The 16,721-nt window shown below is 42.4% G+C and overlaps 4 non-coding genes across 4 annotated transcripts; all 4 read right to left on the reverse strand.

The window, feature by feature from the left end:
- Positions 1-3,450: 3,450 nt before the first annotated feature.
- Positions 3,451-3,539, reverse strand: TRNAY-GUA (transfer RNA tyrosine (anticodon GUA)). Its single transcript is given in 2 exon segments — positions 3,451-3,486; positions 3,503-3,539. It is a non-coding gene; the product is annotated as a tRNA-Tyr (tRNA).
- A 4,924-nt stretch (positions 3,540-8,463) lies between these two features.
- Positions 8,464-8,536, reverse strand: TRNAA-AGC (transfer RNA alanine (anticodon AGC)). Its single transcript has one exon. It is a non-coding gene; the product is annotated as a tRNA-Ala (tRNA).
- Positions 8,537-10,471: 1,935 nt separating this feature from the next.
- Positions 10,472-10,560, reverse strand: TRNAY-GUA (transfer RNA tyrosine (anticodon GUA)). Its single transcript is given in 2 exon segments — positions 10,472-10,507; positions 10,524-10,560. It is a non-coding gene; the product is annotated as a tRNA-Tyr (tRNA).
- A 4,924-nt stretch (positions 10,561-15,484) lies between these two features.
- On the reverse strand, positions 15,485-15,557 carry TRNAA-AGC (transfer RNA alanine (anticodon AGC)). Its single transcript has one exon. It is a non-coding gene; the product is annotated as a tRNA-Ala (tRNA).
- Between the last annotated feature and the right edge of the window lie 1,164 nt (positions 15,558-16,721).

A 16,721-nucleotide genomic window follows, 5' to 3' on the forward strand; every position in this document is an offset into this window, starting at 1 on the left:
TCATTAGGATAGGTGTCAATCCATATCTGCCAAGTGACCCTATGTAGGGGGAACAGTCCCTATTCTGCTCTGTGTCAGTGTGTATCAGGGATTTGACTATCTTTATTCAGATTCAAAAATTACAATTCCAGGAAAAATTTAACAAACATTTACAAGAACATGTTATGCACATCATAGAAACAACGTGAACCTCTTTAAAGCCACAAACTTAAGACAAAAAATACGTACACACAATGTGTAAGGGCTTGAAAGAAAATTCGGAATCCTTACATGTTTAATTTATCGTTTGTTTGATTTTTGGGAACCATATATAAACTACAAGCAGCGTGAAAACTATAAAAACTCAAGTGGCCATGCTGATCAAATTAAATAGTATGCTTTACACAGCGTATAAGGGTGATGTCACAGCACAACGGGAATGTAACAGGGGAAGAGGTGAAAGTCATCCTCCCCCTCCCACGACCCCGCCATATCTGCCAAGTGACCCTATGATGGGGTAACAGTCTCTATTCTGCTCTGTGTCAGTGTGTATCAGGGGCTTTGAGGAGGGGGAACAGTCTCTATTCTGCTCTGTGTCAGTGTGTATCAGGGGCTTTGAGGACAGGTGTCAATCCATACCTGCCCAGTGACCCTATGTAAGGGGAACAGTCCCTATTCTGCTCTGTGTCATTGTGTATCAGGGGCTTTGAGGACGGGGAGCAGTCTCTATTCTGCTCTTTGTCAGTGTGTATCAGGGGCTTTGAGGACGGGGAACAGTCTCTATTCTGCTCTGTGTCAGTGTGTATCAGGGGCTTTGAGGACAGGTGTCAATCCATACCTGCCAAGTGACCCTATGTAGGGGGAACAGTCTCTATTCTGCTCTTTGTCATTGTGTATCAGGGGCTTTGAGGACGGGGAGCAGTCTCTATTCTGCTCTTTGTCAGTGTGTATCAGGGGCTTTGAGGACAGGTGTCAATCCATATCTGCCAAGTGGCCCTATGTAGGGGGAACAGTCTCTATTCTACTCTGTGTGAGGAGGAGGAACGGGAAATGAGTAGCTCGGCATCCAACCTTGTGCAAATGGGGTTTTTCATGCTGTCGTGCCTGTTGAGGGACCCTCGTATAAAAAGGCTGAAGGAGAACGACCTGTGCTAAGTGTCCACGCATTAGACCCCTGGTCTCTATTCTGCTCTGTGTCAGTGTGTATCATGGTCTCTGAGGATGGGGAACAGTCTCTATTCTGCTCTTTGTCAGTGTGTATCAGGGGCTTTGAGGACGGGGAGCAGTCTCTATTCTGCTCTTTGTCAGTGTGTATCAGGGGCTTTGAGGATGGGGAACAGTCTCTATTCTGCTCTGTGTCAGTGTGTATCAGGGGCTTTGAGGACAGGTGTCAATCCATATCTGCCAAGTGACCCTATGTAGGGGGAACAGTCTCTATTCTACTCTGTGTGAGGAGGAGGAACGGGAAATGAGTAGCTCGGCATCCAACCTTGTGCAAATGGGGTCTTTCATGCTGTCGTGCCTGTTGAGGGACCCCCGTATAAAAAGGCTGAAGGAGAACGACCTGTGCTGGGTGTCCACGCTACTAGACCCCCGGTCTCTATTCTGCTCTGTGTCAGTGTGTATCATGGTCTCTGAGGACGGGGAGCAGTCTTTATTCTGCTCTTTGTCAGTGTGTATCAGGGGCGCTGAGGACAGGTGTCAATCCATACCTGCCAAGTGACCCTATGTAGGGGGAACAGTCTCTATTCTGCTCTTTGTCAGTGTGTATCAGGGGCTTTGAGGACGGGGAACAGTCTCTGTTCTGCTCTGTGTCAGTGTGTATCAGGGGCTTTGGGGACAGGTGTCAATCCATATCTGCCAAGTGACCCTATGTAGGGGGAACAGTCTCTATTCTACTCTGTGTGAGGAGGAGGAACGGGAAATGAGTAGCTCGGCATCCAACCTTGTGCAAATGGGGTCTTTCATGCTGTCGTGCCTGTTGAGGGACCCTCGTATAAAACGGCTGAAGGAGAACGACCTGTGCTGGTGTCCACGCTACTAGACCCCCGGTCTCTATTCTGCTCTGTGTCAGTGTGTATCATGGTCTCTGAGGATGGGGAACAGTCTCTATTCTGCTCTTTGTCAGTGTGTATCAGGGGCTTTGAGGACGGGGAGCAGTCTCTATTCTGCTCTTTGTCAGTGTGTATCAGGGACTTTGAGGACAGGTGTCAATCCATACCTGCCAAGTGACCCTATGTAGGGGGAACAGTCTCTATTCTGCTCTTTGTCAGTGTGTATCAGGGATCCTTAGGATAGGTGTCAATCCATATCTGCCAAGTGACCCTATGTTGGGGTAACAGTCCCTATTCTGCTCTGTGTCAGTGTGTATCAGGGGCTTTGAGGACAGGTGTCAATCCATACCTGCCAAGTGACCCTATGTAAGGGGAACAGTCCCTATTCTGCTCTGTGTCAGTGTGTATCAGGGTCTCTGAGGACAGGTGTCAATCCATATGTCAAGGTGTCAATATGTCATATGTCAAGTGTCAATCCATATCCATTGCGATTTAGGAAGGTTAGGTGATTTCTGCCCTTTTTGGATTAATACCAGACTCTGCATCAACTGTGTAATTTTCCATGGGAGTATTGCCATGGATCCCCCTCCGGCATGCCACAGTCAAGGTGTTAGTCCCCTTCAAACAACTTTTCCATCACTTTTGTGGCCAGAAACAGTCCCTGTGGGTTTTAAAATTCGCCTGCCCATTGAAGTCAATGACGGTTCGCCCGGAAAATTTTGTGTTCGCGACATCACTACTCTTGAATCGTGCATGTTGTTTTTGTCAAATGTGGAAGTATGCAAATAACGAGATGGAGATGGACAATCGATGTAAGCTTGTTGTTCATGTTGGATTTTTTTCCAGCATTGCTATAGCAACTAGTTCAAGCAAACGCTTTGAAAAAAAGACTAATTTGAGGATGCGGGCATTGATCCCGCTACCTCTCACATGCTAAGCGAGCGCTCTACCATTTGAGCTAATCCCCCACATGTGTGTCATATCAGCTCTGTGTACCGGTAGAATATAGAACATAATACAAGACGGATGAAGGCAAAGACCAAAAAGGCAACTGTTAGAAAATAGCCAAAGCAAGAACAAGCAATGCCAGGTCTTTATGCCAGGACCTCCTCTCCCCTGAAGAAAAAGAAGCAAAGAAAATGAGGGAAAGCATCCTTCAGAGTAGAACTGAACAAACAACCTAAGGAATTCTACTTGGGAAAAGTGCACCAATTAACAGCAACAAGAAAAAAACACATGTCCTTCGAGCCGGAAATGAACCAGCAACCTAAGGATTGCTATCGTATACCAACTACAGTCCTCCGCTCTACAAGAAAAAAAAGCACATGTCCTTCGAGCCAGAATTGAACCAGCGACATAAGGATTGCTACCGTATACCAACTACAGTCCTCCGCTCTACAAGAAAAAAAAGCAAATGTCCTTCGAGCCGGAATTGAACCAGCGACCTAAGGATTGCTACTGTATATCAACTACAGTCCTCCGCTCTACCAGCTGAGCTATCGAAGGTAATATGTGAATAAGCTCAATGTCAAAGTAGGACATTTTTGAAGAATCAGGTAAGCAGTTAAACAATTTGCAACATGATGCTGTGGCAATGACATCCAGGTCAACAAAAAGTTCAAATTAAGCACCCTTCCTTTAAAAGAAGAATCAGCCACTGGAGAATGCGGGCATCGATCCCGCTACCTCTCACATGCAAAGCGAGCGCTCTACCATTTGAGCTAATCCCCCACTTTTCCGCTCTCATGCCGTATAGCTTGTGACCCCAGAGGCAGAACCAGAGACAAAAAAAAAGAAATGCCTTGAAAAGTCAAAGCGCTAGAATGCAGATTTTAAGCCTGCCAAGCTCTTAAACTTTGCGTACCGATAGAATATAGAGCATGATACTGAGTGGATGAAGACCAAAAAAACAAAAGGCAATTGAAAGAAAAATGTAACAGCAGGAACAAGCAATGCCAGATCTCTACGCAAGGACCTCCTCTCCCCTTAAGAAAAATAAACAATGAAAATCCGGCAAAGAATCCTTCAGGGCAGAACTGAAGCAGCAATCCAAGAAACGCTATTTGAGGGAAATGGGAGAAGAAGTAGTGGGATGAGTGAAATATGGGAATTTACCAAGCCACCAGAACAAAAAAAATAACAACATGTCCTTTGAGTTGGAATTGAACCAGCGACCAAAGGGGAAAGAAAGAAAATGCCATGAAAAGGCAAAGTGCTAGAATGCAGTTTTTGTGGTTGCCAAGGTAAGGCAAGCAAAGGCCAATAAAATTTCTCATTGAGTTCAACTTTTTACATTTCTAGTTGTGTCTAAGAATTCCTCTTGAATCGTGCATGTTGTTTTTGTCAAATGTGGAAGTATGCAAATAACGAGATGGAGATGGACAATCGATGTAAGCTTGATGTTCATGTTAGATTTTTTTCCAGGATTGCTATAGCAACTAGTTCAAGCAAACGCTTTGAAAAAAAGACTAATTGGAGGATGCGGGCATCGATCCCGCTACCTCTCACATGCTAAGCGAGCGCTCTACCATTTGAGCTAATCCCCAACGTGTGTGTCACATCAGCTCTGTGTACCGGTAGAATATAGAACATAATACAAGACGGATGAAGGCAAAAAACAAAAAGGCAACTGTAAGAAAAAAACCAAAGCAAGAACAAGCAATGCCAGGTCTTTATGCCAGAACCTCCTCTCCCCTGAAGAAAAAGAAGCAAAGAAAATGAGGGAAAGCATCCTTCAGAGTAGAACTGAACAAGCAACCTAAGGAATTCTACTTGGGAAAAGTGCAAAAAAAGGAAATGCCTTGAAAAGTCAAAGCGCTAGAATGCAGATTTTAAGCCTGCCAAGCTCTTAAACTTTGCGTACCAATAGAATAGAGAGCATGATACTGAGTGGATGAAGACCCAAAAAAAACAAAAGGCAATTGAAAGAAAAATGTAACAGCAGGAACAAGCAATGCCAGATCTCTACGCAAGGACCTCCTCTCCCCTTAAGAAAAATAAACAATGAAAATGAGGCAAAGAATCCTTCAGGGCAGAACTGAAGCAGCAATCCGAGAAACGCTATTTGAGGGAAATGGGAGAAGAAGTAGTGGGATGAGTGAAATATGGGAATTTACCAAGCCACCAGAACAAAAAAAAACAACATGTCCTTTGAGTTGGAATTGAACCAGCGACCAAAGGGGAAAGAAAGAAAATACCATGAAAAGGCAAAGTGCTAGAATGCAGTTTTTGGTTGCCAAGGTAAGGCAAGCAAAGGCCAATAAAATTTCTCATTGAGTTCAACTTTTTTACATTTCTAGTTGTGTCTAAGAATTCCTCTTGAATCGTGCATGTTGTTTTTGTCAAATGTGGAAGTATGCAAATAACGAGATGGAGATGGACAATCGATGTAAGCTTGTTGTTCATGTCAGATTTTTTTCCAGCATTGCTATAGCAACTAGTTCAAGCAAACGCTTTGAAAATAAGACTAATTGATCCCGCTACCTCTCACATGCTAAGCGAGCGCTCTACCATTTGAGCTAATCCCCCACATGTGTGTCACATCAGCTCTGTGTACCGGTAGAATATAGAACATAATACAAGACGGATGAAGGCAAAAACCAAAAAGGCAACTGTAAGAAAAAAAACAAAGCAAGAACAAGCAATGCCAGGTCTTTATGCCAGAACCTCCTCTCCCCTGAAGAAAAAGAAGCAAAGAAAATGAGGGAAAGCATCCTTCAGAGTAGAACTGAACAAGCAACCTAAGGAATTCTACTTGAGAAAAGTGCACCAATTAACAGCAACAAGAAAAAAAACACATGTCCTTCGAGCCGGAAATGAACCAGCAACCTAAGGATTGCTATCGTATACCAACTACAGTCCTCCGCTCTACAAGAAAAAACAACACACGTCCTTCGAGCCAGAATTGAACCAGCGACCTAAGGATTGCTACCATATCCCAACTACAGTCCTCCGCTCTACCAGCTGAGCTATCGAAGGTAATTTGTGAACTTCCTCAATGTCAAAGTAGGAAATTTTTGAAGAATCAGGTAAGCAGTTAAACAGTTTGCAACATGCTGCTGTGGCAATGACATCCAGGTCAACAAAAAGTTCAAACTAAGCACCCTTCCTTTAAAAGAAGAATCAGCCACTGGAGAATGCGGGCATCGATCCCGCTACCTCTCACATGCAAAGCAAGCGCTCTACCATTTGAGCTAATCCCCCACTTTTCCGCTCTTATTCCGTATAACTTGTGACCCCAGAGGCAGAACCAGAGACAAAAAAAGGAAATGCCTTGAAAAGTCAAAGCGCTAGAATGCAGATTTTAAGCCTGCCAAGCTCTTAAACTTTGCGTACCGATAGAATATAGACCATGATACTGAGTGGATGAAGACCAAAAAAACAAAAGGCAATTGAAAGAAAAATGTAACAGCAGGAACAAGCAATGCCAGATCTCTACGCAAGGACCTCCTCTCCCCTTAAGAAAAATAAACAATGAAAATGAGGCAAAGAATCCTTCAGGACAGAACTGAAGCAGCAATGCGAGAAACGCTATTTGAGGGAAATGGGAGAAGAAGTAGTGGGATGAGTGAAATATGGGAATTTACCAAGCCACCAGAACAAAAAAAACAACATGTCCTTTGAGTTGGAATTGAACCAGCGACCAAAGGGGAAAGAAAGAAAATTCCATGAAAAGGCAAAGTGCTATAATGCAGTTTTTGTGGTTGCCAAGGTAAGGCAAGCAAAGGCCAATAAAATTTCTCATTGAGTTCAACTTTTTTACATTTCTAGTTGTGTCTAAGAATTCCTCTTGAATCGTGCATGTTGTTTTTGTCAAATGTGGAAGTATGCAAATAACGAGATAGAGATGGACAATCGATGCAAGCTTGTTGTTCATGTTAGATTTTTTTTCCAGCATTGCTATAGCAACTAGTTCAAGCAAACGCTTTGAAAAAAAGACTAATTGGAGGATGCGGGCATCGATACCGCTACCTCTCACATGCTAAGCGAGCGCTCTACCATTTGAGCTAATCCCCCACATGTGTGTCACATCAGCTCTGTGTACCGGTAGAATATAGAACATAATACAAGACGGATGAAGGCAAAAACCAAAAAGGCAACTGTAAGAAAAAAACCAAAGCAAGAACAAGCAATGCCAGGTCTTTATGCCAGAACCTCCTCTCCCCTGAAGAAAAAGAAGCAAAGAAAATGAGGGAAAGCATCCTTCAGAGTAGAACTAAACAAACAACCTAAGGAATTCTACTTGGGAAAAGTGCACCAATTAACAGCAACAAGAAAAAAAACACATGTCCTTCGAGCCGGAAATGAACCAGCAACCTAAGGATTGCTATCGTATACCAACTACAGTCCTCCGCTCTACAAGAAAAAAAAGCACATGTCCTTCGGGCCAAAATTTAACCAGCGACCTAAGGATTGCTACCGTATACCAACTACAGTCCTCCGCTCTACCAGCTGAGCTATCGAAGGTAATTTGTGAATTTACTCAATGTCAAAGTAGGAAATTTTTGAAGAATCAGGTAAGCAGTTAAACAGTTTGCAACATGCTGCTGCGGCAATGACATCCAGGTCAACAAAAAGTTCAAACTAAGCACCCTTCCTTTAAAAGAAGAATCAGCCACTGGAGAATGCGGGCATCGATCCCGCTACCTCTCACATGCAAAGCAAGTGCTCTACCATTTGAGCTAATCCCCCACTTTTCCGCTCTCATGCCGTATAGCTTGTGACCCCAGAGGTAGAACCAGAGACAAAAAAAGGAAATGACTTGAAAATTCAAAGCGCTAGAATGAAGATTTTAAGCCTGCCAAGCTCTTAAACTTTGCGTACCGATAGAATATAGAGCATGATACTGAGTGGATGAAGACCAAAAAAACAAAAGGCAATTGAAAGAAAAATGTAACAGCAGGAACAAGCAATGCCAGATCTCTACGCAAGGACCTCCTCTCCCCTTAAGAAAAATAAACAATGAAAATGAGGCAAAGAATCCTTCAGGGCAGAACTGAAGCAGCAATCCGAGAAACGCTATTTGAGGGAAATGGGAGAAGAAGTAGTGGGATGAGTGAAATATGGGAATTTACCAAGCCACCAGAACAAAAAAAACAACATGTCCTTTGAGTTGGAATTGAACCAGCAACCAAAGGGGAAAGAAAGAAAATACCATGAAAAGGCAAAGTGCTAGAATGCAGTTTTTGTGGTTGCCAAGGTAAGGCAAGCAAAGGCCAATAAAATTTCTCATTGAGTTCAACTTTTTTACATTTCTAGTTGTGTCTAAGAATTCCTCTTGAATCGTGCATGTTGTTTTTGTCAAATGTGGAAGTATGCAAATAACAAGATAGAGATGGACAATCGATGCAAGCTTGTTGTTAATGTTAGATTTTTTTCCAGCATTGCTATAGCAACTAGTTCAAGCAAACGCTTTGAAAAAAAGACTAATTGGAGGATGCGGGCATCGATCCCGCTACCTCTCACATGCTAAGCGAGCGCTCTACCATTTGAGCTAATCCCCCACATGTGTGTCACATCAGCTCTGTGTACCGGTAGAATATAGAACATAATACAAGACGGATGAAGGCAAAAACCAAAAAGGCAACTGTAAGAAAATAGCCAAAGCAAGAACAAGCAATGCCAGGTCTTTATGCCAGAACCTCCTCTCCCCTGAAGAAAAAGAAGCAAAGAAAATGAGGGAAAGCATCCTTCAGAGTAGAACTGAACAAGCAACCTAAGGAATTCTACTTGGGAAAAGTGCACCAATTAACAGCAACAAGAAAAAAAACACATGTCCTTCGAGCCGGAAATGAACCAGCAACCTAAGGATTGCTATCGTATACCAACTACAGTCCTCCGCTCTACAAGAAAAAAAAACACATGTCTTTCGAGCCAGAATTGAACCAGCGACCTAAAGATTGCTACCGTATACCAACTACAGTCCTCCGCTCTACCAGCTGAGCTATCGAAGGTAATTTGTGAATTTACTCAATGTCAAAGTAGGAAATTTTTGAAGAATCAGGTAAGCAGTTAAACAGTTTGCAACATGCTGCTGTGGCAATGACATCCAGGTCAACAAAAAGTTCAAACTAAGCACCCTTCCTTTAAAAGAAGAATCAGCCACTGGAGAATGCGGGCATCGATCCCGCTACCTCTCACATGCAAAGCGAGCGCTCTACCATTTGAGCTAATCCCCCACTTTTCTGCTTCCATGCCGTATAGCTTGTGACCCCAGAGGCAGAACCAGAGACAAAAAAAGGAAATGCCTTGAAAAGTCAAAGCGCTAGAATGCAGATTTTAAGCCTGCCAAGCTCTTAAACTTTGCGTACCGATAGAATATAGAGCATGATACTGAGTGGATGAAGACCCAAAAAACAAAAGGCAATTGAAAGAAAAATGTAACAGCAGGAACAAGCAATGCCAGATCTCTACGCAAGGACCTCCTCTCCCCTTAAGAAAAATAAACAATGAAAATGAGGCAAAGAATCCTTCAGGGCAGAACTGAAGCAGCAATCCAAGAAACGCTATTTGAGGGAAATGGGAGAAGAAGTAGTGGGATGAGTGAAATATGGGAATTTACCAAGCCACCTGAACAAAAAAAAACAACATGTCCTTTGAGTTAGAATTGAACCAGCGACCAAAGGGGAAAGAAAGAAAATAACATGAAAAGGCAAAATGCTAGAATGCAGTTTTTGTGGTTGCCAAGGTAAGGCAAGCAAAGGCCAATAAAATTTCTCATTGAGTTCAACTTTTTTACATTTCTAGTTGTGTCTAAGAATTCCTCTTGAATCGTGCATGTTGTTTGTCAAATGTGGAAGTATGCAAATAACGAGATGGAGATGGACAATCGATGTAAGCTTGTTGTTCATGTTGGATTTTTTTCCAGCATTGCTATAGCAACTAGTTCAAGCAAACGCTTTGAAAAAAAGACTAATTTGAGGATGCGGGCATTGATCCCGCTACCTCTCACATGCTAAGCGAGCGCTCTACCATTTGAGCTAATCCCCCACATGTGTGTCATATCAGCTCTGTGTACCGGTAGAATATAGAACATAATACAAGACGGATGAAGGCAAAGACCAAAAAGGCAACTGTTAGAAAATAGCCAAAGCAAGAACAAGCAATGCCAGGTCTTTATGCCAGGACCTCCTCTCCCCTGAAGAAAAAGAAGCAAAGAAAATGAGGGAAAGCATCCTTCAGAGTAGAACTGAACAAACAACCTAAGGAATTCTACTTGGGAAAAGTGCACCAATTAACAGCAACAAGAAAAAAACACATGTCCTTCGAGCCGGAAATGAACCAGCAACCTAAGGATTGCTATCGTATACCAACTACAGTCCTCCGCTCTACAAGAAAAAAAAGCACATGTCCTTCGAGCCAGAATTGAACCAGCGACATAAGGATTGCTACCGTATACCAACTACAGTCCTCCGCTCTACAAGAAAAAAAAGCAAATGTCCTTCGAGCCGGAATTGAACCAGCGACCTAAGGATTGCTACTGTATATCAACTACAGTCCTCCGCTCTACCAGCTGAGCTATCGAAGGTAATATGTGAATAAGCTCAATGTCAAAGTAGGACATTTTTGAAGAATCAGGTAAGCAGTTAAACAGTTTGCAACATGATGCTGTGGCAATGACATCCAGGTCAACAAAAAGTTCAAATTAAGCACCCTTCCTTTAAAAGAAGAATCAGCCACTGGAGAATGCGGGCATCGATCCCGCTACCTCTCACATGCAAAGCGAGCGCTCTACCATTTGAGCTAATCCCCCACTTTTCCGCTCTCATGCCGTATAGCTTGTGACCCCAGAGGCAGAACCAGAGACAAAAAAAAAGAAATGCCTTGAAAAGTCAAAGCGCTAGAATGCAGATTTTAAGCCTGCCAAGCTCTTAAACTTTGCGTACCGATAGAATATAGAGCATGATACTGAGTGGATGAAGACCAAAAAAACAAAAGGCAATTGAAAGAAAAATGTAACAGCAGGAACAAGCAATGCCAGATCTCTACGCAAGGACCTCCTCTCCCCTTAAGAAAAATAAACAATGAAAATCCGGCAAAGAATCCTTCAGGGCAGAACTGAAGCAGCAATCCAAGAAACGCTATTTGAGGGAAATGGGAGAAGAAGTAGTGGGATGAGTGAAATATGGGAATTTACCAAGCCACCAGAACAAAAAAAATAACAACATGTCCTTTGAGTTGGAATTGAACCAGCGACCAAAGGGGAAAGAAAGAAAATGCCATGAAAAGGCAAAGTGCTAGAATGCAGTTTTTGTGGTTGCCAAGGTAAGGCAAGCAAAGGCCAATAAAATTTCTCATTGAGTTCAACTTTTTACATTTCTAGTTGTGTCTAAGAATTCCTCTTGAATCGTGCATGTTGTTTTTGTCAAATGTGGAAGTATGCAAATAACGAGATGGAGATGGACAATCGATGTAAGCTTGATGTTCATGTTAGATTTTTTTCCAGGATTGCTATAGCAACTAGTTCAAGCAAACGCTTTGAAAAAAAGACTAATTGGAGGATGCGGGCATCGATCCCGCTACCTCTCACATGCTAAGCGAGCGCTCTACCATTTGAGCTAATCCCCAACGTGTGTGTCACATCAGCTCTGTGTACCGGTAGAATATAGAACATAATACAAGACGGATGAAGGCAAAAAACAAAAAGGCAACTGTAAGAAAAAAACCAAAGCAAGAACAAGCAATGCCAGGTCTTTATGCCAGAACCTCCTCTCCCCTGAAGAAAAAGAAGCAAAGAAAATGAGGGAAAGCATCCTTCAGAGTAGAACTGAACAAGCAACCTAAGGAATTCTACTTGGGAAAAGTGCAAAAAAAGGAAATGCCTTGAAAAGTCAAAGCGCTAGAATGCAGATTTTAAGCCTGCCAAGCTCTTAAACTTTGCGTACCGATAGAATAGAGAGCATGATACTGAGTGGATGAAGACCCAAAAAAAACAAAAGGCAATTGAAAGAAAAATGTAACAGCAGGAACAAGCAATGCCAGATCTCTACGCAAGGACCTCCTCTCCCCTTAAGAAAAATAAACAATGAAAATGAGGCAAAGAATCCTTCAGGGCAGAACTGAAGCAGCAATCCGAGAAACGCTATTTGAGGGAAATGGGAGAAGAAGTAGTGGGATGAGTGAAATATGGGAATTTACCAAGCCACCAGAACAAAAAAAAACAACATGTCCTTTGAGTTGGAATTGAACCAGCGACCAAAGGGGAAAGAAAGAAAATACCATGAAAAGGCAAAGTGCTAGAATGCAGTTTTTGGTTGCCAAGGTAAGGCAAGCAAAGGCCAATAAAATTTCTCATTGAGTTCAACTTTTTTACATTTCTAGTTGTGTCTAAGAATTCCTCTTGAATCGTGCATGTTGTTTTTGTCAAATGTGGAAGTATGCAAATAACGAGATGGAGATGGACAATCGATGTAAGCTTGTTGTTCATGTCAGATTTTTTTCCAGCATTGCTATAGCAACTAGTTCAAGCAAACGCTTTGAAAATAAGACTAATTGATCCCGCTACCTCTCACATGCTAAGCGAGCGCTCTACCATTTGAGCTAATCCCCCACATGTGTGTCACATCAGCTCTGTGTACCGGTAGAATATAGAACATAATACAAGACGGATGAAGGCAAAAACCAAAAAGGCAACTGTAAGAAAAAAAACAAAGCAAGAACAAGCAATGCCAGGTCTTTATGCCAGAACCTCCTCTCCCCTGAAGAAAAAGAAGCAAAGAAAATGAGGGAAAGCATCCTTCAGAGTAGAACTGAACAAGCAACCTAAGGAATTCTACTTGAGAAAAGTGCACCAATTAACAGCAACAAGAAAAAAAACACATGTCCTTCGAGCCGGAAATGAACCAGCAACCTAAGGATTGCTATCGTATACCAACTACAGTCCTCCGCTCTACAAGAAAAAACAACACACGTCCTTCGAGCCAGAATTGAACCAGCGACCTAAGGATTGCTACCATATCCCAACTACAGTCCTCCGCTCTACCAGCTGAGCTATCGAAGGTAATTTGTGAACTTCCTCAATGTCAAAGTAGGAAATTTTTGAAGAATCAGGTAAGCAGTTAAACAGTTTGCAACATGCTGCTGTGGCAATGACATCCAGGTCAACAAAAAGTTCAAACTAAGCACCCTTCCTTTAAAAGAAGAATCAGCCACTGGAGAATGCGGGCATCGATCCCGCTACCTCTCACATGCAAAGCAAGCGCTCTACCATTTGAGCTAATCCCCCACTTTTCCGCTCTTATTCCGTATAACTTGTGACCCCAGAGGCAGAACCAGAGACAAAAAAAGGAAATGCCTTGAAAAGTCAAAGCGCTAGAATGCAGATTTTAAGCCTGCCAAGCTCTTAAACTTTGCGTACCGATAGAATATAGACCATGATACTGAGTGGATGAAGACCAAAAAAACAAAAGGCAATTGAAAGAAAAATGTAACAGCAGGAACAAGCAATGCCAGATCTCTACGCAAGGACCTCCTCTCCCCTTAAGAAAAATAAACAATGAAAATGAGGCAAAGAATCCTTCAGGGCAGAACTGAAGCAGCAATGCGAGAAACGCTATTTGAGGGAAATGGGAGAAGAAGTAGTGGGATGAGTGAAATATGGGAATTTACCAAGCCACCAGAACAAAAAAAACAACATGTCCTTTGAGTTGGAATTGAACCAGCGACCAAAGGGGAAAGAAAGAAAATTCCATGAAAAGGCAAAGTGCTATAATGCAGTTTTTGTGGTTGCCAAGGTAAGGCAAGCAAAGGCCAATAAAATTTCTCATTGAGTTCAACTTTTTTACATTTCTAGTTGTGTCTAAGAATTCCTCTTGAATCGTGCATGTTGTTTTTGTCAAATGTGGAAGTATGCAAATAACGAGATAGAGATGGACAATCGATGCAAGCTTGTTGTTCATGTTAGATTTTTTTTCCAGCATTGCTATAGCAACTAGTTCAAGCAAACGCTTTGAAAAAAAGACTAATTGGAGGATGCGGGCATCGATACCGCTACCTCTCACATGCTAAGCGAGCGCTCTACCATTTGAGCTAATCCCCCACATGTGTGTCACATCAGCTCTGTGTACCGGTAGAATATAGAACATAATACAAGACGGATGAAGGCAAAAACCAAAAAGGCAACTGTAAGAAAAAAACCAAAGCAAGAACAAGCAATGCCAGGTCTTTATGCCAGAACCTCCTCTCCCCTGAAGAAAAAGAAGCAAAGAAAATGAGGGAAAGCATCCTTCAGAGTAGAACTAAACAAACAACCTAAGGAATTCTACTTGGGAAAAGTGCACCAATTAACAGCAACAAGAAAAAAAACACATGTCCTTCGAGCCGGAAATGAACCAGCAACCTAAGGATTGCTATCGTATACCAACTACAGTCCTCCGCTCTACAAGAAAAAAAAGCACATGTCCTTCGGGCCAAAATTTAACCAGCGACCTAAGGATTGCTACCGTATACCAACTACAGTCCTCCGCTCTACCAGCTGAGCTATCGAAGGTAATTTGTGAATTTACTCAATGTCAAAGTAGGAAATTTTTGAAGAATCAGGTAAGCAGTTAAACAGTTTGCAACATGCTGCTGTGGCAATGACATCCAGGTCAACAAAAAGTTCAAACTAAGCACCCTTCCTTTAAAAGAAGAATCAGCCACTGGAGAATGCGGGCATCGATCCCGCTACCTCTCACATGCAAAGCGAGTGCTCTACCATTTGAGCTAATCCCCCACTTTTCCGCTCTCATGCCGTATAGCTTGTGACCCCAGAGGTAGAACCAGAGACAAAAAAAGGAAATGACTTGAAAATTCAAAGCGCTAGAATGAAGATTTTAAGCCTGCCAAGCTCTTAAACTTTGCGTACCGATAGAATATAGAGCATGATACTGAGTGGATGAAGACCAAAAAAACAAAAGGCAATTGAAAGAAAAATGTAACAGCAGGAACAAGCAATGCCAGATCTCTACGCAAGGACCTCCTCTCCCCTTAAGAAAAATAAACAATGAAAATGAGGCAAAGAATCCTTCAGGGCAGAACTGAAGCAGCAATCCGAGAAACGCTATTTGAGGGAAATGGGAGAAGAAGTAGTGGGATGAGTGAAATATGGGAATTTACCAAGCCACCAGAACAAAAAAAACAACATGTCCTTTGAGTTGGAATTGAACCAGCAACCAAAGGGGAAAGAAAGAAAATACCATGAAAAGGCAAAGTGCTAGAATGCAGTTTTTGTGGTTGCCAAGGTAAGGCAAGCAAAGGCCAATAAAATTTCTCATTGAGTTCAACTTTTTTACATTTCTAGTTGTGTCTAAGAATTCCTCTTGAATCGTGCATGTTGTTTTTGTCAAATGTGGAAGTATGCAAATAACAAGATAGAGATGGACAATCGATGCAAGCTTGTTGTTAATGTTAGATTTTTTTCCAGCATTGCTATAGCAACTAGTTCAAGCAAACGCTTTGAAAAAAAGACTAATTGGAGGATGCGGGCATCGATCCCGCTACCTCTCACATGCTAAGCGAGCGCTCTACCATTTGAGCTAATCCCCCACATGTGTGTCACATCAGCTCTGTGTACCGGTAGAATATAGAACATAATACAAGACGGATGAAGGCAAAAACCAAAAAGGCAACTGTAAGAAAATAGCCAAAGCAAGAACAAGCAATGCCAGGTCTTTATGCCAGAACCTCCTCTCCCCTGAAGAAAAAGAAGCAAAGAAAATGAGGGAAAGCATCCTTCAGAGTAGAACTGAACAAGCAACCTAAGGAATTCTACTTGGGAAAAGTGCACCAATTAACAGCAACAAGAAAAAAAACACATGTCCTTCGAGCCGGAAATGAACCAGCAACCTAAGGATTGCTATCGTATACCAACTACAGTCCTCCGCTCTACAAGAAAAAAAAACACATGTCTTTCGAGCCAGAATTGAACCAGCGACCTAAAGATTGCTACCGTATACCAACTACAGTCCTCCGCTCTACCAGCTGAGCTATCGAAGGTAATTTGTGAATTTACTCAATGTCAAAGTAGGAAATTTTTGAAGAATCAGGTAAGCAGTTAAACAGTTTGCAACATGCTGCTGTGGCAATGACATCCAGGTCAACAAAAAGTTCAAACTAAGCACCCTTCCTTTAAAAGAAGAATCAGCCACTGGAGAATGCGGGCATCGATCCCGCTACCTCTCACATGCAAAGCGAGCGCTCTACCATTTGAGCTAATCCCCCACTTTTCTGCTTCCATGCCGTATAGCTTGTGACCCCAGAGGCAGAACCAGAGACAAAAAAAGGAAATGCCTTGAAAAGTCAAAGCGCTAGAATGCAGATTTTAAGCCTGCCAAGCTCTTAAACTTTGCGTACCGATAGAATATAGAGCATGATACTGAGTGGATGAAGACCCAAAAAACAAAAGGCAATTGAAAGAAAAATGTAACAGCAGGAACAAGCAATGCCAGATCTCTACGCAAGGACCTCCTCTCCCCTTAAGAAAAATAAACAATGAAAATGAGGCAAAGAATCCTTCAGGGCAGAACTGAAGCAGCAATCCAAGAAACGCTATTTGAGGGAAATGGGAGAAGAAGTAGTGGGATGAGTGAAATATGGGAATTTACCAAGCCACCTGAACAAAAAAAAACAACATGTCCTTTGAGTTAGAATTGAACCAGCGACCAAAGGGGAAAGAAAGAAAATAACATGAAAAGGCAAAATGCTAGAATG

The sequence above is a fragment of the Pelobates fuscus genome, chromosome 4 (genome assembly GCF_036172605.1).
Source record: "Pelobates fuscus isolate aPelFus1 chromosome 4, aPelFus1.pri, whole genome shotgun sequence".
NCBI lineage: Eukaryota > Metazoa > Chordata > Amphibia > Anura > Pelobatidae > Pelobates > Pelobates fuscus.